The 22,091-nt window shown below is 40.4% G+C and overlaps 1 long non-coding RNA gene and 1 pseudogene across 1 annotated transcript; both read left to right on the forward strand.

Moving 5' to 3' along the window:
* The first annotated feature begins 4,894 nt into the window (after nt 1–4,894).
* Nucleotides 4,895–9,784, forward strand: LOC129766612 (ER membrane protein complex subunit 3-like; annotated as a pseudogene).
* A 6,060-nt stretch (nt 9,785–15,844) lies between these two features.
* On the forward strand, nt 15,845–16,852 carry LOC129769924 (uncharacterized). The gene is made up of 3 exons (XR_008741998.1): nt 15,845–15,883; nt 15,943–16,377; nt 16,434–16,852. It is a non-coding gene; the product is annotated as an uncharacterized LOC129769924 (long non-coding RNA).
* Nucleotides 16,853–22,091: the final 5,239 nt, after the last annotated feature.

Raw genomic sequence — 22,091 nt, forward strand, 5'->3', positions numbered from 1 at the left:
TCAATTGTTGCAAAATTGTCTTTAATACTGGAAGCATTGATATGACAATGGTTCTGATGGAGTCGGAAACATTAAAGCATGTGAAGATTTGAGCCACAAGGTCAGTCAACTTTATAAATCCCGATTGGGAAGTTGAACTGGTCGGTAAAATAGGGACAGTTGGGGTTTTTGATGTCCCTTCGAGTGCTGGGTCGTTCGAAGGTGAATTATTCCCACGGAAGCCAGGAGGAACCTGATTTTGCTTGTCCGCTGCACTCGATTTTTTAGGCATGCTAACAGAGGGTATAACCGGAGGGGCTTGTCCTTGAACTTTGGGAGTGGTCACATTTTTGCGCCGGGGATTCCCTTGGAAGATGTACGGTGTTCCCTCGTTAGCTGTATCCGCTTCCATTTCGTCAACTGGCAGCGAAGCGAAGACATTGTTTGCGGTTAAAGGTTGTTGCTGTTGGGCCAATGGAGAAGCGCCCTTCAAAATTTCCGCAAAAGTGCGCTTCGAGCGTTCCTTTAAAGAGCGCTTCTGCTTCTCCCAGCGACTCTTGTAAGTTTCACAAGCCGAGAGCACGTGCGGATTTCCTCCGCAATATGGACACTTTTGCTCAATCGCACTGCAGGATTTGTCCACATGTTGCTCTCCGCAAGTGGCACAGCGCTCCTTGTTGGCGCAGTAAGCTGCTGTGTGACCAACTGACTTGCATTTCAGGCAAGTCATGGGCTTTGGCACGAAGAGTCGCAGCGGTAGCCTCAATTTGTCCACCATAACGTAGTCAGGGAGGGCGGAGCCAGCAAAAGTGACTCTAAACGAGTCGGACGGCGTAAATTTCGATTCTTTCCCTTCCTGGGAGACTTTGCCGAGTTGTCGGCATTCTAAGATTTTAACCTTAATCAAAGGCAGCTTTTTAAATCTGCCATCTCCTTCCATAATTGATTTGCACGTCAGACCCGTTTCGGTTATCACCCCCGAGATTTCTACGTCATGGGAAGGCACGTAGACACGATATTCCAGGGTAAACCTCTGGTCGACGACAATACCGTTTGCGTCTTTCCGATCAGCCACGACAACACGCAGTTTGGTCGGTCTAACCTTCGTAATTTCTGTCACGGAGGAGTATCTTGCCAGATCTTTCATGATCTGAATAACATTAAGTGCTTTTCCGTTTGGCTTAGGCCTGAAGAAAACAACCCACGGACCAGTTCCAGGTGCATCTTCAGGATAGACCTTGACACGTGGAGAGAAGACAACAGGAGGAGAAGGAGATGACGAGGATTGAAGGGGATCGGGGACAACAGGATGGGGAGGCGAAATCTGAGCTGGGGTAGGAGCGAGGGGGGTTGGAGAGGAGATATTTGCAGGTTTTTTAGAGGGGGGCTTGCTAGAGTTAGCAGACTCGTCCCCGGACGAAACATCCTCTGATGTAGGAACGCGTTTAAGTGTCTTCGCTGTTCCTTTATTTGTTTTTTCAACCAGAGGGGAGTCATCATCAGAGATCTCCATATCTGGAGATCCTCCCCCTCCTTCTGCCATTCCGTAATTGGTACCTCTAATCACAATGCACCCAGTGCTGATGAACTGGCAACCGCTGCTTGCTTCTCAATCGGAGCGCTTGAGCGCTCGGCACTATCACACACCACTAAGAAGTGATGCTCTCCTTCACACTGCTGTAAGTGAACAGCGAATCGCGCTGGTATTGTGTGCGTGCAACTGAGCACCGATGTCCGACTTCGATTGCGATGGCGACAAATCGGCGAAAACTGAAAGCCGGCTGGCCTTGCCAGGCTTTTATGATTCTGCTTTTCTCACTAATTCCGAGTTCACACTGCGTTTTACGATATCTCGAACAGTTCGAAAACGCGCGAAAAAAGCACACCCGGGCGATAAAAAAAAAAATAACAGCCAACGGTAACCGAAAACAATGCTTTAACGGAGACGCTCACAGCACATGAGTTTGCAGTTGAATCTTTCAAATTCGAAAAAAAACAGTTTATATTATATGTCATATTATGTCACTTTAGAATGCATTGGTATTGTGAAAAACTTTTAATAACTCTTTTTTGAATGATTTAATGGCCCTGTAAAGCGCCGTGTTTTACGGTGGCTGGTTTTGCCACCAAAGCGGTCTGTATAAACAAACTTTTTCTTTCTTCTACCTGCTGCCGTTTTGCGATTGCGTTTGCCACTCGCTGAAACTAGTTGTTGCCTTGACGAGCGCCGAACCGAAGCTGCTCTGTTCTTGATGCGTGTTTTCTGATTGTCGTGAGCAGCTTTGCAAGCCAACTCGAGCACTCCGACGGTCGAAACTCTATAACCGCTGTTAGGTATACTGGTGCTCCGGCACCAATCCGTTCGGCCTAGTTACCCTTGCGGAGCAATCAATGAATGCGACCAACAGGGAACTGGAAACATGCACGGTTCGAGTGAGACTTTGCCTTTCCCTTAACTTGTCCTCCTTTGTTACGTCAACACGTCCACGTTGCTGCTTGTTTTCTTTTTATGATGTGATGCGATGCGATGCTAAACGATGCCGTACAACCACACTGGTTTACGGTTTGAAAGAAAATGAGATATTTTTTTTTGGATCCGCGCGCTTTATACTCTAGCGGTACACGCTCACAGGATAGAGACAAATCGGCAGACTCAGCCAAAGGGACGAGTCGAACGAGACGAACGAATGAGCGTTAAAAGGCAGCGATGGCAAAAAAATACATTCATTACGATTTGTTCGCTCGTTGGATTCACATGCAGGCTAAAAAGGGTCCTTTTCAGGATCACAAAATTATCTTCATTCTAAAGAGTTTATTGTTTTGTTATCACTCGATATCCCCATCTTGTTCGGCTAAACCTTCCTGTTTAGCGATTTGTTGCCACTCGCCACAGCTTTCACAGTTGGAAAATTTCTTCCCATCCAGCTTTGTGACATGTTGTACAGTAAATTACATTCAATGCGACGTGCCGAAGCACCACTCAGTGTCGCATTGGAGGCGATTTTAACCTGTAATTGAACATTTGCGATGACAGTGGTACAGTGTCGACTTTCAATGTGGGGTCATAATTTGGATCTCTATGTTTACAAAAATGTCCAACTAATTATGTCGCATTACATGTCCGTCCAATTAGCTAAATGTCGAACTAATTGTAAATTACTGTACTTTCAATCTGGAAACAATTTAAGAATTGGTGTAAATTGAATAATCAGGAAAGTCCCCAACTATCAATAAGCTCAGAACAACTGCCAAATTCACATACTCAGCAGATCCTGGCAAACAAATTATGAAAAAATCAAATTGTTTTTTATTATTATTTTGGATATTATTTTAGAAAGCATTGAACTATATTTCGTAAACTCTTTTTTGAAAGGTTTAATGGCCCTGATAAGCGCCTTGTTTTATGGAATGGTTCCAATTTAGAAAACTTTGTACTCGTGGTTTTGAAAAAAACCATTTCGAACGCCCTCGATGCCGCCTTGTTCTGGATTTGCCACCAAAGCAGATTGTGTAAAGAACAAACTATTTTCTTCTGCTACCAGCTGCCGTTTTGCGATTGCGTTTGCCATTCACCACTCGTTGCAACTGCCTGTTGACTTGATGTCCACCGAACCGAATGTGTTCTGTTCCGAATGCGGGTTTTGTTTTCGGCGCGAGCAGCTTTGGCAGCTAACTCGATCACTTCGGCGGCCGAAACTATATAACGCCGGCTTGGTGGACTGGTGCACTGGTACTAATGCGCTCGGCCTAGCTACCCTTGCGGGGAACTCCAGACCGACACGATTCGAGCGGGTTTTGCCTTTCCCTTAATTTTTCCTCCTTTGCCATGTCCAGATTTGGCTGCTTGGTTTGGTTTGTTGATGTGTTGTGATGCGAACTGATGTGGTGTACGGTTTGAATGAGAATGATCGTTACGGCAGCGGAGCGGGGATTTTTAAGCTGACTGGCTGGCTCGAGAATTACGCATGTGTGAGACTGCGACCAATGTTTCGTTCTTTTTTTTCTTTTTCCTTTCCAATCGTGCTTCATTCTATTTCGCTGCTGCTCTGGTTGCCCGTTTTAGTCGGTACGATTTGAGGAGCACAAAATGGACCAATCAAAAATGGGCACATAGTGCATTTGGACAATGCTTGATATTTCACAATTATTCAATTATTTATCTCAAGAAAAATGAAATGTTATTCGTTATGATAGATGCGTAGATATATTTCCTATCAATTGATGCAAAAACCTTTGCGATCTATTGAGAAATGCTCGAGTTATAAACGTTCCAAATCTTGCATTTTTTCCTACTTGTTCAGTGCCTAGATTTCCATTTCACCCCCTATATCTTCCGGTTAGACGTAGTCCTACGTCAAAAAATATTCATCTAAGCTTCCACTTGCCAAATACGAACAGTCGTGCCATCCGCTCAACATCCGTCAAGTTCTGTATAGTACATCCAGAAAACAGATTACTAATAGGAGTACCGGTAAGTTTCTTCGTTTTTTTCAAAAAATAATGCTTTATTCCGCAAAAATGGTTACAAATTTAATATTCAAAGTATTGCCCATCGCTAGTCACAACTTTTTCCCATCTCTCTGGCAATTCAATATGGGAAATAATCGGCCGGTTTGTCGGCTAACCACGAATCGATCCAATTCTTGACTTCATCAACCAAGGCCATGTTGCATCGATCGAAATGGTAGTAATCGGACGGAGCAATGTCTGGAGAATACGGCGGAAGGGATAGGACCTCCCATTTCAGCGTTTCCAAGTATGTTTTGTAGAGATGGGCAAACCGTTCACGAACGGTACGAAAGAACTAGTTTGCCGAAAAGAGTGAACGAACGGTCGTTCTTTTTCAAAGAACGGTAGTTCTCCCCATGAACTGATTGCGAGCGAACGGTTTGTGAACGAACTGATTCCGAAAGAAATGTTTGTGAGTGAACTGATCGAGAGTGAACCGTTTGCGAATGAACTGTATGGGAAAGAACTGATTGAGAACGAAGTATTTGCGGGCAAATTGTTTGTGAACGAACGAGTGCAGCTGAACTGATTTGCGCTGGACGGAATAAATAGAACGATTATGATTGTAAGAAAAATAAACGATATTGTTATTTACGAGCAAAATGTATATAACGCAGGGTTTATTTTGTTGATGTATACTCAATTTTGGGTTAAACATTGAATTAGATTTCCGTAGTTTTAAAACCGAAGCTATATATTTTCAATTTCATGTATTTTTTCAATTCCGCGAAACATTCATATTCTTCCTGATCATCAGAATAAAAAATCTGGGGGAAGCTGAGGCGATGCATGAATTAGGTAAACATGAAATCTTCTAGTGAGGGCAAATTGAGCAAAAAGGTTTTTCGTTGCTTTCAATCCATTGCATGGCCTATTGCGTGTACGAGTTATCGTAATTGTTTGTACGATTGATTGTGAGTGAAGATCGCTGCTGATTTTTTTCTCTGAATGAACATTATGAAAAATGTTCTTACATGGAACCTATGTGTTGTCCAAACAGAAAATATGAAAAATTGCACATATTTTGTGCGCATCAAATGTCGGCCGATAACCATGTTTTCACATACAGTTTCCGACTTTTAAAGAAGAAGCAGCTCATCTTTCCCCGCTAAATTTCAAAAATATGAATTCAACGATATCAATTAATAGCTGTCTATTGATGTTGGGTTTCAGCTAACATTCTATGTTGTTCTTAATATAACTGAACGAAAGAGCGAAAGAACGGTTCAAAAGAACTGATTCACTTAGAGGAACGGTTAGTGACTGAACCGTTCATCAAAGTGAGCTGTTTTGCCCATCTCTAATGTTTTGACCAGTTTCGCGACATGCGGCCGAGCACTGTCGTGTCTTTGCTCGTATTGTGGCTGTTTTTCCTTCAGTGTGCACTGGCTCAAACGCATCAATTGTCGTCGGTAGAGGTCCCACGCTGAGAGAGAGGAGCCAGCTCGCGTTTGTTGTGATCACACTTATGTCAGCGCGAACCAGTCTCGGTGAACCAAGGGGAAGTATTGAAATATGTAGAAAATTTCAACATGACATTTTTTTGCAAGACGTTTTATGTGAAAATAATGTTGACGTCGGACTACATCTTTCATTTCTATACTGGGGTGTAAGTTCAAAGCTTCGAGAACAAGAGTGTTACATTGGAGAAACAGGATTTTGAGCAATAAACCCTCTTCGCCGGATGAAAAAAAAATGGTATTATAACCGCTTCATTCAAAAGATAAAATGTCTACGCGTTATATGTGTGTTACTTATTGATCCAAAAACTTGTTTCAACAGCTCAAAAATTGTTTTGAAAGCTAGCTATTGAAATCACAAAAATCTGTATATAAGTAGATGCCAGCTCCACTCAATTATAATCGTACAGCGGTTAGATCATTTTGGAACAGTTACTGCTGCAAAAAACAAAAACAAACTTGCTGCTGTGAAGAAGGCGACCAGCAAGAAGAAAGCTGCTGCTACTGCTGGTGTGGCTGCCCGAAAGCAAAATACTGCGGTCAAATATATTCTTTTTGTAATTTCTTCGATCAAGTGCGATCAACGTAAGATTACATCTTTCGAGCACTTATTAGGAGTACAATGAATCTTGAGAAAGACAATTCATTCCTGCTCGACACTCGCACAAAAAATGTTCACTCATCAATGTCACAAACGGGTGTGGGAGGGCAGAGTGAGCGCAACATTTACGCAGACTGATTGGAAGCGACAGATATGTTGTATATGGGAAGTGGTATACAAATTATATCACACATAAAGGGGAGAAAGAATCTTGACCCTTTTAGTTTTTTGGACAAGACTATTGGTTCACTTTCACTATCGGTCAATTCGATTGGATCTTCAGTGATACTATTGCCTTGATTAAACCTGCATGTCAAATTTAAATATTGCATATGAATGGTCCATTAGTGATGGGCAGGAATATCATGGCAAAGATGACGAGAGACTGGTAGTATAATTCTCATCTTCATCCGAATGCCTATTAAAAATGCAGACACAGCATCCTTTTTAGTCAACCTAGTATTATTTCCATCGGACACAAACAAAATTCCCTCAAAATGCACCTGAGAGAAATCAATGTTGGCTATTTCCATTGGAAGATTAGCTCTTATTTATTTTTTTTTTGTCTGTATTATAGTGATTTTCAACTCATTTGGCTGGTTCGTCACTTTTACTTCCATTTTTGGAAGAATGTCGGGAGTGAGAATTGAACTCGTGACCTTCAGCGTGAGAGGCATGGATGTTACCACTACGCCATATCGCCTCCCTTCTCTTATTTTATGTATTCCACATACACACAGGTTTTTTTTTACGCGGGGGATACGTATCTCGTAAAAAAACCGCGTTAATTGGAAAATCCGCGTAAAAAAAACCGCGTAAAAAAACCTGGAAGAACGCTGCATATTTAAATTGCATCGGAGATAGACAATCATCGCCCACATTGCAAAAATCGATTCGTCGAGCTTGCAGCAATAGATCAACCTGGAACCAGTGAAAGAATACAAGAATTCGCGGAAACTGAATGAACGATCGGAAAAAGTCACAAATGGGCCCAAAACACCCATAAATTCACACAAGATCTCCACCAACAAACAAATCATAAAAGTCGGTTTGCTTCTAATTTCGGATTTTGTTTTAGAAATCATCGAAATAATTCTTTAGGACAACTATATCGAAATTATCAAAAGTAAAAAATGTTTGAATGGGCCGATGCCGCTAGAAGCCATGATGTGGGCTGACCTGGTACATCTTTTATTATTTCCTACATGATCAGTGTTCAAATTTTTACCCCCCATATATTCCTGTTGGACGCAGTCCTATGTCAAAAATCTAATCGGGGATAAAACGCACAAATGTACTCACTAACAAAACTTCACGTCAAGTTTGAACACTTTTCTCATAAATGAATGACAACAACTTGCTTGATTGAAATTGTCAGTTTGGAATTTTCTTGATGAGAATGCGTAAATATAATAAGAAGAAAACAAACTATCTGTCATTCAGCTGGCTCCTCTCTCTCAGGTCCCACGTAATGGTCAAGGCGCATAGAAGTATATCCTAAGGTGAGGCCGTTTCGTCACTAAGTTGGTTAGGGGAGCGGTATATGAAAACAGTACGGAAGAAAGCAGAAGGGAAATTATTTGCCTGTAGCGTGAAAGAGACAGACTGATCACGAGCGAGCTTCGGCACTAGCGTATTGTGTTTTGTTTACTAACAAAACACAGTAGACTTCCAAGATGGCTGAAGAGTGGTTTTAGCAAGTTGGCCCACCTTAGGATATACTTCTAGGCGCCTTGGTAATGGTTTCATTCGGTTTTAGCAGCTCATAGTACACCACGCCCAGCTGGTCCCACCAAATAGACAGCATAATCCTCTGGCCGTGAATATTCCGCGCGGTCGTCGATGTTGATGCATGACCGGGGTATCCATACGTTGCCCGACGTTTAGGATTGTTGTAATGGACCCACTTTTTATCGCCAGTAACGATTCGATGCTTTTATGCCGTTAGAACAGTTGTTCGTGAAAAAACGGCGTTCGACGTCTCGTGGCTTCAATTCATACGGCACCCAATGTCCTATCTTTCGGATCATTCCCATTGCTTTTAAACGATCGGATATGATTTGCTGAGCTACTCCAAGTATATCTGGAAGTTCTCGTTGCGTTTGTGACGGATTTTGATCTACTAAAGCCTCCAATTCTTCATCTTTAAACTTTTTTGGCGGTCCGGAACGTTCTTCGTCTTCCAAGTCAAAATTACCACTTTTAAACCGTGCAAACCACGTCTGACACGTTCGCTCAGTTGGAGCATAGTCACCATAAACTTCCACCATAATGCGATAACTTTCCGTAGCTTTTTTCTTCATATTGAAGTAATGAAGTAACATTCCCCGCAAAAACACTCTCGTTGGTACAAAATTCGACGATACGATATTCGTACGATATTCGAAGTGGCAAAAAACTATGTTGTTTACGCTTCAACTTTTTGACATATACTGAAAAAGACGCGCAATGACAGTAGCTTTCCAACGAATGTCTGAAAATTTGATTCACTGGAATAATAATATGTTGTAAAACCGAAGAAATTTACCGGTACACCTAATAAAATACCATTGAAATTAATTGCCGAGCTGATAATTGAGTTGAGCGGAACTACTTTTCGATTTTGATTTCTCCACAGAAAAAGGTCGAAATAACCAGATTCAGGACAGGTTAGTTCTTGAAAATCAATTCAATTTATGTTCTTTAATCAATATTGATACATATTGGACAGCCAAACAATGATCCGTGCTCGTCTGCTGCGGGAGAATGCGAAGACATTACTTCAATAATGAGGAATCTGGATACTTCGAAACACAAAAACGAGTCCCGCTGAGTCCGAATTCCACCGCTTTGTCGTCGGATTTGGTCAAAGGCAACTTCATAAACGATTTGCCGAAGATTGTGATCGGCGGTTCGATCATTTTGATGTTTTCGGAATTTTCAAGACAAAGGATCCGTTTCCACTGACCCTGCGATTCAACTCAATGTTGCAACGGGGCATAGAGCTGACCTCATCTAACGCCACCTGGGCTTCGTCAGCTTCGTGATATTTCCTGAATGTGTGTGGCTGACAAGTATTTACATGATGGTCCTGGGAGAGAATAATGGTGAGAGTTACGTAGTCTATCGTAGCTGTTTGTAGTAATCATTGTGTATTTTTTCCTAATTTGTAGTTGCGGATCAGACCCAATCGATGCAGGAGATGTTGGGCTCTGCAATGGTCATTGTTGGAAATTGCCAACAGATCACCGGATAGGAATCTTTCCGAAATGATAATAACACAATGGTAGTGATGTAATTTATTATTATTTTCCTGAAATACAATTAACTTTAGAATACATAGTATACTAAAATATTTAACTCACGTTTAGTCCTTCTATGTTTAATCAAAATAGGATATTTTAATTTATGGAATTATTATAATATTATAATTATGGAAAATTTAATGAAATAGGATAGGACCTTGAATACCGCTTTTAATCAATACAATCTTTTCTTTGTGATTTTTTCTTTTGTTTCTTTTGTATTCTACTTCCTGTTTTTGTTTCTTCGTCTGTCAATCTTACCACGGACTCGAGGCAGGTGTGCCTCAGTGATTGTGATGGTGTGATTGCTGGTCGAGACTGATCACAGTAGAGGCGCGCTGACGTTAACGCCAACAGTCATGCCACAAGTTAATATGCAATGAATGTTGCTAATATCGCATTTTAGATAGTTCATTAAATGACTAAAAATGCATACAATAGTTCAATAATTACTAAATAAATCAAAAACAATGCATACATAAAGATTGGCTTAAGATAATATGTTCAGAATATACACTCGACAAAAAAAAAGAGGAACAGAGTGCGAAGTAGGAAATTTTAAGTGATTTTTGACACCCTGTAACTTCTTGAAAAATCAACGCATATCGATGAGATGCACATCATATTGAAGCTACAGCTTTCAGGTATTAGAATATTTTACGCAAATATTTTCATTTTGATGTGTGTAGGTGTAGTGACCAACAATATAGGGAAGAAATGAAAAATCTATTTTTCTTCGTTTTTTCAAGAATATTCTGGGCTAACACAATTTGTTGCTAACCAACTCAATAGCAAATTCTATTTATCCAATAGCAATTAACCTTATCAACTAGCTTTCATTTGGTTCCAAGAACGTTCCTGTAGAACCTTCCCAAACAGAGATATTTCAGTTTGAATGAAAAATTACCCCTTCGTCTTTGATGATGAATAATTCAATAAACAACCATCGCACCACAAATCGGAAGACAGTTTTGTTCCAATGAATTCTGCACAAGGATAATTTGTTACTTTGACGAAAAAAGTGCCAAAAACAGAATTTTTATAGTGCTATAAAAAATCCGCTGTAATTCTGTAAATATTGCAGTAAGTTCTAATGTTTGCAGGCAATTATGAACAATGAACATCTGTGAACGTTTCATATTGATACGTTCAGCCGTTTTTTCTAGCCCAATTTTCATAGTTTGGAGTAAATTAGAGGAGCATTTAACTGCAAATCGTATCAGAAGAACAAAATCCTACGCGACTCTCGTAACTTTGCAAAAGTTGACTAATACCATGGACAGACATACATCTGTACTAGCGCTGTACGTGTACAGCGTTGTACAGGTACCACGATAGCATGACACACATACTTTGGTTGTACATTGTACCGCATGTCAGACTGACAATCAGAAGTTTGAATTTATTGCATTGTATTTTCACCAATATTTCAATGAAAAAGGTTTTTACAGCGATTACAGGTTACAGGTACAGCGATTGTACCGAGTTGCTTGCATGGTTCTAGCGCTGTACATGCCCACATTCCGTTTTGCCTGCCAAGATCGGGTCGATGAAATGTCAACAATCGACCTCAAATGCTGCCACCTTGCAATCGAGTTATCGACCTTTCATATGCATTCATCGAACAACTTGACGCCACTTTTTCGCCAACATGTGCAATGCGTCGACCTGCTTGCAGCGCTGCTTCCAGCACTGCTTGCTGCTTATTTGTATTGGTTTGTTATTGAAAATGAAAAGGAAATACATTGATCGATTTTAATCATTTTATTGAAAAAAATAATAAAAAACCATGTATAATAAAAATAAGGTATATAATGGAATCGATGCATCCGGGTTGTTTGAATTGACGATTCAAATCCGACTGAGTACATTGATGAATACCTCCTTGCCCTTGATGACACAGATATGTGGCTGAGGAGGATTCTTCAATGTGCGTGAAGCACGGGATCTCCGATGGGGAAAATTGCTCGAAATACTATCAATGGCCAGGTCCTGCTGCTGTTGCTGTTGATGCTGTTCCCCGGAATAGCACCCTGGACTTAAAGGATACTGCTGCGGGAAAGCTGATGCTGTTGGCTGGTGTGACAGAAGTGGAAATAAGCAATGTGGTGATGAGGGAAATCATCTCTTTCACTCGCCGATTGATTGAGTCGGATTATGAATACATTCATCTGAAACAAAATAAAATTATTAGTAAGTAAAAAACTGAAATGAATTCCCTACTCACCAGTCGAAAATACTGAATAATTAAACAAACCAAATGGCATCACTGGTGGTTCTTTTTGACGTAGGACTACGTCTTTCATTTCTATACCGGGGTGTAAAATCAAAGTTTCGAAAACGAAAGCGTTACGCCGGAGACCGAGATTTTGAGCGTTAATAGCTCCTAAACAACTGAACGAAATGGTATGATAAACACTTCATTCGAAAGATAAAATGTCTACGCGTTATATACTTGTTACTTTTTGATCCAAAAACTTGTTTCAATAGTCTTAAAATTGCTTTCAAAACAGGCTATTGAAATCACCAATCGGTATATAAGCGAGCGGCACTCGGAAATCCACTCAGTTCTAATTGAACAGCGATTGGAGCATGTTGTCGCTGTTGCGGTGAAGCTCTTTATTTATCATGAAAGCGCGGATGAACGGTGTCACCAAGAGCCTGTTTGTGCACCCTAGGCCAGAAGGGAATCTATCAGGAGGAGAGTGATGCCACAAACGGTTCCCTGGGAAGACGTCGCTACACACACATACACGCGCGGCTATTAACAGGTGGTTATCGAGTTGGCATTAACCACTGGTGAGCTTCCAGTATCGAGGAAAATGTAGAAATATCTAATCGTTACTGAAAATAATCTGCCAGTTCCTCTGGGAATTTTCAAAATATATTCATGTGAAAGAGTTTAATTAAATGTTTTCTATCCATGTTACACTGTGACCAAATATGTTTCAATCAAGTGCTATTAACAGGTGGTTATCGAGTTGTCATTAACCACTGGTGGGCTTCCAGTATCGAGGAAAATGTGGAAATATCTAATCGTTACTGAAAATAATCTGCCAGTTCCTTTGGGAATTTTCAAAATATATTCATGTGAAAGAGTTTAATTGAATGTTTTCTATCCATGTTACACTGTGACCAAATATGTTTCAATCAAGTGCTATTAACAGGTGGTTATCGAGTTGGCATTAACCACTGGTGGGCTTCCAGTATCGAGGAAAATGTGGAAATATCTAATCGTTACTGAAAATAATCTGCCAGTTCCTTTGGGAATTTTCAAACTATATTCATGTGAAAGAGTTCAATTGAATGTTTTCTATCCATGTAACACTGTGACCAAATACATTTGGTTTTGTGGTTTTTCAATCAATCGCAATTAACAGGAAAGCTTCAGAAGATTATTCTTCCCCATCAGTAGGATATTTCCGTATCCAATATTGTATGCGCCCGCAATCGATTATTTCTCAGTCGCCGAAAGTTCCGAGTTCATTCCCCTCTAGTTTGCCTTCCAAATTGCCATCGTAAACCACACCTTCTCTCGATTCAATCACACACAAAAAGCATACTTAAGCGATATTCTGGTGGTGAGACACATTCATTTTTCGTGAGGACATCGACAAGACAACATCGTTGCCTAACGTGCTGGAGGAGGTGGACGGCGAAGGATCGACACATACACGCGCAGAACTCTTTCCGTTAGGATGCCATTCAGCATCGAGAAAGTTCCGGAAAGATCTAATCATTGCTGGAAAATAATCTGCCAGTTCCTTTGGGAATTTTCAAAATATATTCATGTGAAAGAGTTTAATTGAATGTTTTCTATCCATGTAACACTGTGACCAAATATATTTCAATCAAGTGCTATTAACAGGTGGTTATCGAGTTGGCATTAACCACTGGTGGGCTTCCAGTATCGAGGAAAATGTGGAAATATCTAATCGTTACTGAAAATAATCTGCCAGTTCCTTTGGGAATTTTCAAATATATTCATGTGAAAGAGTTTAATTGAATGTTTTCTATCCATGTTACACTGTGACCAAATATGTTTCAATCCAGTGCTATTAACAGGTGGTTATCGAGTTGGCATTAACCACTGGTGGGCTTCCAGTATCGAGGAAAATGTGGAAATATCTAATCGTTACTGAAAATAATCTGCCAGTTCCTTTGGGAATTTTCAAAATATATTCATGTTAAAGAGTTTAATTGAATGTTTTCTATCCATGTTACACTGTGACCAAATATGTTTCAATCAAGTGCTATTAACAGGTGGTTATCGAGTTGTCATTAACCACTGGTGGGCTTCCAGTATCGAGGAAAATGTGGAAATATCTAATCGTTACTGAAAATAATCTGCCAGTTCCTTTGGGAATTTTCAAAATATATTCATGTGAAAGAGTTTAATTGAATGTTTTCTATCCATGTAACACTGTGACCAAATATGTTTCAATCAAGTGCTATTAACAGGTGGTTATCGAGTTGGCATTAACCACTGGTGGGCTTCCAGTATCGAGGAAAATGTGGAAATATCTAATCGTTACTGAAAATAATCTGCCAGTTCCTTTGGGAATTTTCAAAATATATTCATGTTAAAGAGTTTAATTGAATGTTTTCTATCCATGTTACACTGTGACCAAATATGTTTCAATCAAGTGCTATTAACAGGTGGTTATCGAGTTGGCATTAACCACTGGTGAGCTTCCAGTATCGAGTAAAATGTGGAAATATCTAATCGTTACTGAAAATAATCTGCCAGTTCCTTTGGGAATTTTCAAAATATATTCATGTGAAAGAGTTTAATTGAATGTTTTCTATCCATGTTACACTGTGACCAAATACATTTGGTTTTGTGGTTTTTCAATCAATCGCAATTAACAGGAAAGCTTCAGAAGATTATTCTTCCCCATCAGTAGGATATTTCCGTATCCAATATTGTATGCGCCCGCAATCGATTATTTCTCAGTCGCCGAAAGTTCCGAGTTCATTCCCCTCTAGTTTGCCTTCCAAATTGCCATCGTAAACCACACCTTCTCTCGATTCAATCACACACAAAAAGCATACTTAAGCGATATTCTGGTGGTGAGACACATTCATTTTTCGTGAGGACATCGACAAGACAACATCGTTGCCTAACGTGCTGGAGGAGGTGGACGGCGAAGGATCGACACATACACGCGCAGAACTCTTTCCGTTAGGATGCCATTCAGCATCGAGAAAGTTCCGGAAAGATCTAATCATTGCTGGAAAATAATCTGCCAGTTCCTTTAGGAATTTTCAAAATATATTCATGTGAAAGAGTTTAATTGAATGTTTTCTATCCATGTAACACTGTGACCAAATATATTTCAATCAAGTGCTATTAACAGGTGGTTATCGAGTTGGCATTAACCACTGGTGGGCTTCCAGTATCGAGGAAAATGTGGAAATATCTAATCGTCACTGAAAATAATCTGCCAGTTCCTCTGGGAATTTTCAAAATATATTCATGTGAAAGAGTTTAATTGAATGTTTTCTATCCATGTTACACTGTGACCAAATATGTTTCAATCAAGTGCTATTAACAGGTGGTTATCGAGTTGGCATTAACCACTGGTGGGCTTCCAGTATCGAGGAAAATGTGGAAATATCTAATCGTTACTGAAAATAATCTGCCAGTTCCTCTAGGAATTTAAAAATACATTCATGTGAAAGAGTTTATTTGAATGTTTTCTATCCATGTAACACTGTGACCAAATACATTAGGTTTTGTGAATTTTCAATCAATCGCAATCAACAGGATGGCTTCTGAAGATTATTCTTCCCCATCAGTAGGATATTTCCGTATCCAATATTGGATGCATAAAACCTTGTGCCTCCAACGTAACGCTCTCGTTTTCGAAGTTCTCCAAATATTCATTCATTCAGAATGAATTCAGATTCAACTTCATACAAATGATCTCTAAATCAACGATAGTCCTACGTCACCCTTGCGGTTATACCATAGATATAACCCACTTCCTGTTTTTCCACTCCGCTAAACTGTCATCTCAAACAAAAACAAATGGATCATACAACTGGTGAGTATTAAATATATTTCGGCTTTTTAATTATTAATTATTTTATCTTGTCTTATCAGCTATGAATACATTCGACTCGTTTGCTTCCATCAATCGGTAAGTGAGAAAGATGATTTCTCCCATCACCACAGTGCGGATTTCCACTTCTATCACAGCAGCCAACAACATCCGTCCTGCATCAGTAACCTCCAACCCCTGTTGGCAATGCCGGGGGACAGCATCAACAGCAGCAGCAGCAGAATTTGACCATGGTATGGTATTGCGAAGAACTTTCCCCATTAGAGGTTCCGTGCTTCGCGCACATTCAAAAATCCTCTTCAGACACGAAAACTCAACGACAAGGAGGTATTTATCAACTTGCTCAGCTGAATTACCACCCCGGAGGAACCCGAATGCACTGATTCCGTTGTATAGTAGAATGAAAATAGGCGAGGTAAGCGAACGTAATCGCATGAAATTTTAATGTTCGCATTTTTATCCGGATCATACAACTGGTGAGTAGGGAATTCATTTCTGCTTTTCACTTACTAATCATTTTATTTTGTTTCAGCTATGAATACATTCGACTCAATCAATCGGCGAATGAGAAAGATGATTTCCTTCATCACCACATTGCTTATTTCCACTTCTGTCACACCAGCCAACAGCATCAGCTTTCCCGCAGCAGTATCCTTTAAGTCCAGGGTGCTATTCCGGGGAACAGCATCAACAGCAACCGCAGCAGGACCTGGCCATCGATAGTATTTCGAGCAATTTTCCCCATCGGAGATCCCGTGCTTCACGCACATTGAAGAATCCTCCTCAGCCACATATCTGTGTCATCAAGGGCAAGGAGGTATTCATCAATGTACTCTGTCGGATTTGAATCGTCAATCCAGACAACCCGGATGCACCGATTCCATTATATACCTTATTTTTATTATACATGGATTTTTATTATTTTTTTTTCAATAAAATGTTTAAAATCGATCAATGTATTTCCTTTTCATTTTCAATAACAAACCAATACAAACAAGCAGCATGCAGTGCTGGAAGCAGCGCTGCAAGCAGGTCGACGCCTTGCACATGTTGGCGAAAAAGTGGCGTCAAGTTGTTCGATGAATGCATATGAAAGGTCGATAACTCGATTGCAAGGTGGCAGCATTTGAGGTCGATTGTTGACATTTCATCGACCCGATCTTGGCAGGCAAAACGGAATGTGGGTGGTGACAGACATACAATTTTCGAAGTATAACGCAAGTACAGCTGTATGTCTGTCATAAGTATAAGGCCGCGGTGACACTGCTTGCAATTTCTTACGAAAATGTGGTTGTTTGTTTCTCTTCGTTGGTTATCGTACAATCAAATTTTCGTGCGTACTCCGATCCGATGATTAGCATCACACCTAACATGCCGGAGGTTCGGGTTCGATTCCCGTTCTGGTCAGGGAAGTTTTTCGTCGAAAAAAATCGGCATAGAAATCTCAACTAATTACTAATAAAAATGAAGCAAATAATACTACGTTGAGACGGCGAAGTTCGTCTGGGAACGTTAGTGCAATTTAAGAAGAACGGGAAGACTCCGATCCAATATCCCTCGGCCTAATCGTTGGTAATATTTACCAACGAAAATTCGTCTATGTACCAATTTTCCCTAAGAGTTCATCGTATTTGTTTGCTGCAGAACGCCAGTTTGCTTTGAACTGTCATTCGCTTTCCATCGTTTTTGCGTCTTCTTCATGTTCCGTTTGTTTAACATCTCTCTATATAACTGCTTGAAGTCCGATTTAACCTATGTTTTGTCGTCCATAACGACGCAATCGTACTTCGTGAGCAGCTCCATATACAGCTTCCGGGATCATAATTTGACAGAATAGTGACGAAAAGTTGAATACGACAACTTTTCGTCACTATTCTGAGTTTTCACCTTCGTGTAACGCTTGCATTAAAAAAATGAACAAAAATTGCCGATTATTCATGAGTTTACCTTCACACACACTGACGAAACTACCCATACAGCATCAATCATAGTAACCCATGAGTCAGCAGGAAAAATTTGACAGGCCTATCAGTCGAACTCTAACCGTGATGGCAAAAACAGTGAAGCTACTCCGTTCACTACGAACGGTATCCCGCCGCGTCGAAAACGGACATCGCGCGGCAATTTTTGGACGCCGGATATGCCCGTTCCGGTATCTACAACATCTTGGCCGTTTTGGACAACAATCAGAGCATCGAAAGAAAGCCCGATTCCGGAAGACCGACGACCCTGAGCGACAAGAAGCTCTAAAGGATGCTGAAGGGGAAAATCGAGGGAAAGGTGGTTACATCGCTGCGTGAGCTTAGACGGGAGGTCGGTACAACCGGCCAAACAGTAAAAAAGTACCTGGCGAACATAGACATACATGTCAGGAAACGGAAGTCCCGTCCACTGGTCTCGGGGCTGCAGACAATGACGCAACGGCAGCTGCTGAATAAGATGGTCAAGTCGATTTTCCCGGCAAATCGCGACGTGGTGATGGTGATGGACGACAAGACCTATCTCACCCTGGATGGTAACGACTGGCAGGGCACTTCGTATTTTACTTTCCCCACGAAGGAAGTGTGCTGCGATGTGAAGTTTATTTCACACATCAAGTTTCCCAAGAATGTGCTGCTGTGAATGACAATCAGCGCGAATGGAATGACAAAACCGCTCTTTTTTAGCTCCGGACTAGCCGTGAACGGGGAAATTTATAGTACGAAGTGCCTGCCTGGCGTCGACCCACGACTCGAAGCGATCGTTAGATGAGATAGAGCGGCTGAATATCGATGTGGTACCTAAGTCGGCGAACCCGCCCAACGTCCCCCAGCTGCGTCCCATCGAGAATTTCTGGACAAAACCTGAAGCGTAAGATCTACTCCAACAAATTGAGAAGGAATTGATGAATAAAACGAAAAAAGGACTTAAAAACATGCCTAAACGCATGTTTTCGTCCGCCATGGCGAATGTTCCGGTTAACTTCCGAAAGGCCACTTGCAAGGGCGTAGAATTTTTTTAAAGTAATTTACTATAATTATCTTCCATGGGAAATTTATCAAACTCAATTATTTGTCTTAGTTTTTTTTTCATCGCCATCCGAAAAAAGTGCATTTTTTTAATGCAAACGTAAGGACAACACGATGGGTTTCTCGGCTCGATGGACTGTTGTGTGTGGAACTCCCAACTTGTTCCCGACGTCTCGAATTGAGAGGTTGTGGTTCCGCGTTCAACACTTTATTTGTTCAACACTTTATTTGTCGACGCTGCAGCTTCCGGTTTCCAGTTTCCCTCCTATCTAGACTTCATGGTAATCGATAAACAATACCCGATAATTTCGTTACATTTAACAAATTCGCCAACACCACGTGCGGGAAGTTTGGATTTTCGCGTTGCGCGAGCAAATTTTCAAGTATTAGGCCTTTTACACATTGAGCAACCGCAACCCGATCTATGTTGGCGATGACAATCGCATCTCCAACTGTCTAAGCGTGGAAACACACTAAACTAAGAAAAATCCTCGGTCGAAAATTACCAAATACATTTGGTAATGCAAACTTAGTAGAATGTACAAAATTTTTGTACATATTGTCAACAAACCCGCATTCCTACCAGAGATTAGTATATTTTACTCGATAACATTAGTAAACTTGAATGTTGTCATATCTTAAAACTGGTGAGAAAAGTGCGTATTAACTATTTTTATTGCTACCATAAGGTAATACGGAGGTATAATAAGAATATAATTTCAATACGTGCATTTTCGGCGGGAGAATGTAGCCGATATTGAGCTTATGAATCTTGGTTCTGCTTGACATATATGTTTATTAGTACGGTAGAAAATTACTATAAATTAGTATAAAATACCAAAAAAATCGTTATATTTACAAATTATTTCTCTCAGTGTAGAGGCGCTACGCGCGAATTTCGCAATGATAAGTCGCAGCAGAAGCTTGGTGTAAAACCAGCCGGGTGCTATGATTGGTGCTAGGATTGTTAGCAAAATCTCAAGCAGAACTGTCAGTGGGATACCCAATTCATGTGAAAACAAAGGGAAAATGTCAGTGGGATACTCGATATGTTGGCTACTGCAGGGGATAGTAACTTCAAGCAAAAAAGTGGGACCGATTCGAGATTGCTTTTATGTAAACAGTGAACTTTTTTTACACTCTAAAAATCGAACCGACTTGCACTGACAACTGAATGATATTGTCAATTTGTGCGAGATGCCTCAAAACAGCTGGGAATAAATATTGTTTATATACAGTAAGTTATATTTAATGCGACGTTAGATTATTGAACAGACCTGTAATGTGACACGTTTAATTGGACATTTGTGTAAACATCGAGTTCGGGGACCAAATTATGGCGCCACATTAAAGTTGCCACCAGACGTCGACACTGTACCACTCACATCGCCAATGTTCAATTACCGGCCAAAATCGCCTCCAAAGCGACACTGAGTGGTGCCTCGGCATGTCGTATTAAATTTAAATTACTGCATTATGTTGTTATTTATGTCATAATGCATATGTCATAATGCATAATGTCATAAGCAATGAACACACATTTATTTTCCACTTGCAACAGTATTCACGATGATTGGATGGATGAATATACGACTCCTACATGCATCTATTACAACTATTGTCATGCGTATATACGATTTACTACAGACAACCCAATAACGAATGGCGGAAAACGTTCTTAATAATTATGATAATTAATATAGATTCTTGTAAATACATGTATGTTTGGAATATTACGTTGAACATTATTTTTAAGTCAGAATATTTCCGGTTTTAAGAAAAGTGAAAGTTAAAGTTGCTTTTGACGTAGGACTACGTCTAACCGGAAGATATAGGGGGTGAAATGGAAATCTAGGCACTGAACAAGTAGGAAATATGCAAGATTTCGAACGCTTATAACTCGAGCATTTCTCAATAGATCGGAAAGGTTTTTGCATCAATTGATAGGAAATATATCTACGCATCTATCATAACGAATAACATTTCATTTTTCTTGAGATAAATAATTGAATAATTGTGAAATATCAAGCATTGTCAAAATGCACTATGTGCCCATTTTTGATTGGTCCATTTTGTGCTCCTCAAATCGTACCGACCAAAACGGGCAACCAGAGCAGCAGCGAAATAGAATGAAGCACGATTGGAAAGGAAAAAGAAAAAAATGAACGAAACATTGGTCGCAGTCTCACACATGCGTAACTCTCGAGCCAGCCAGTCAGCTTAAAAATCCACGCTCCGCTGCCGTAACGATCATTCTCATTCAAACCGTACACCACATCGTTTCGCATCACATCACATCAACAAACCAACACAAGCAGCCATGTCTGGACATGGTAAAGGAGGAAAAGTGAAGGGAAAGCGTGTTGATCTGGAGTTCCCCGCAAGGGTATCTAGGCCGAGCGCGTTAGTACCAGTGCACAAGTCCACCTAGCCGGCGTTATATAGTTTCGGCCGCCGAAGTGATCGAGTTAGCTGGCAAAGCTGCTCGCGACGATAAGAAAACCCGCATTCGGAACAGAACACATTCGGTTCGGTGGACATCAAGCCAACAACAGGCAGTTGCAGCGAGTGGCGAGTGGCAAACGCAAACGCAATCGCAAAACGGCATCAGGTAGCAGAAGAAAAAAGTTTGTTCTTTATACAAACTGCTTTGGTGGCAAATCCAGAACAAGGCGGCATCGAGGGCGTTCGAAATGGTTTTTTTCAAAACCATGAGTACTAAGTTTTCTAAATTGGAACCATTCCTTAAAACAAGGCGCTTTTCAGGGCCATTAAACCTTCCAAAAAAGAGTTTAGGAAATACAGTTCAATGCTTTCTAAAACAATATCCAAAATAATAATAAAACACAAATTGATTTTTTTATAATTTGTTTACCAGGATATGATGAGTATGTGAATTTGGCAGTTGTTCTGAGCTTATTGATTTTCACCAATTCTTAAATTGCTTCTAGATTGAAAGTACAGTAATTTACACTTATATCGACATTTAGCTAATTGGACGGACCTGTAATGCGACATATTTAGTTGGACATTTTTGTTAACATAGAGTTCGTGGTCCAAATTATGACCCCACATTGAAAGTCGACACTGTACCACTGTCATCGCAAATGTTCAATTACAGGTGTGAAAGCTGTGGCGAGTGGCAAATGCAATCGCTAAACATAAAGGTTTAGCCGAACAAG

The sequence above is a fragment of the Toxorhynchites rutilus genome, chromosome 2, assembly GCF_029784135.1.
Source record: "Toxorhynchites rutilus septentrionalis strain SRP chromosome 2, ASM2978413v1, whole genome shotgun sequence".
NCBI lineage: Eukaryota > Metazoa > Arthropoda > Insecta > Diptera > Culicidae > Toxorhynchites > Toxorhynchites rutilus.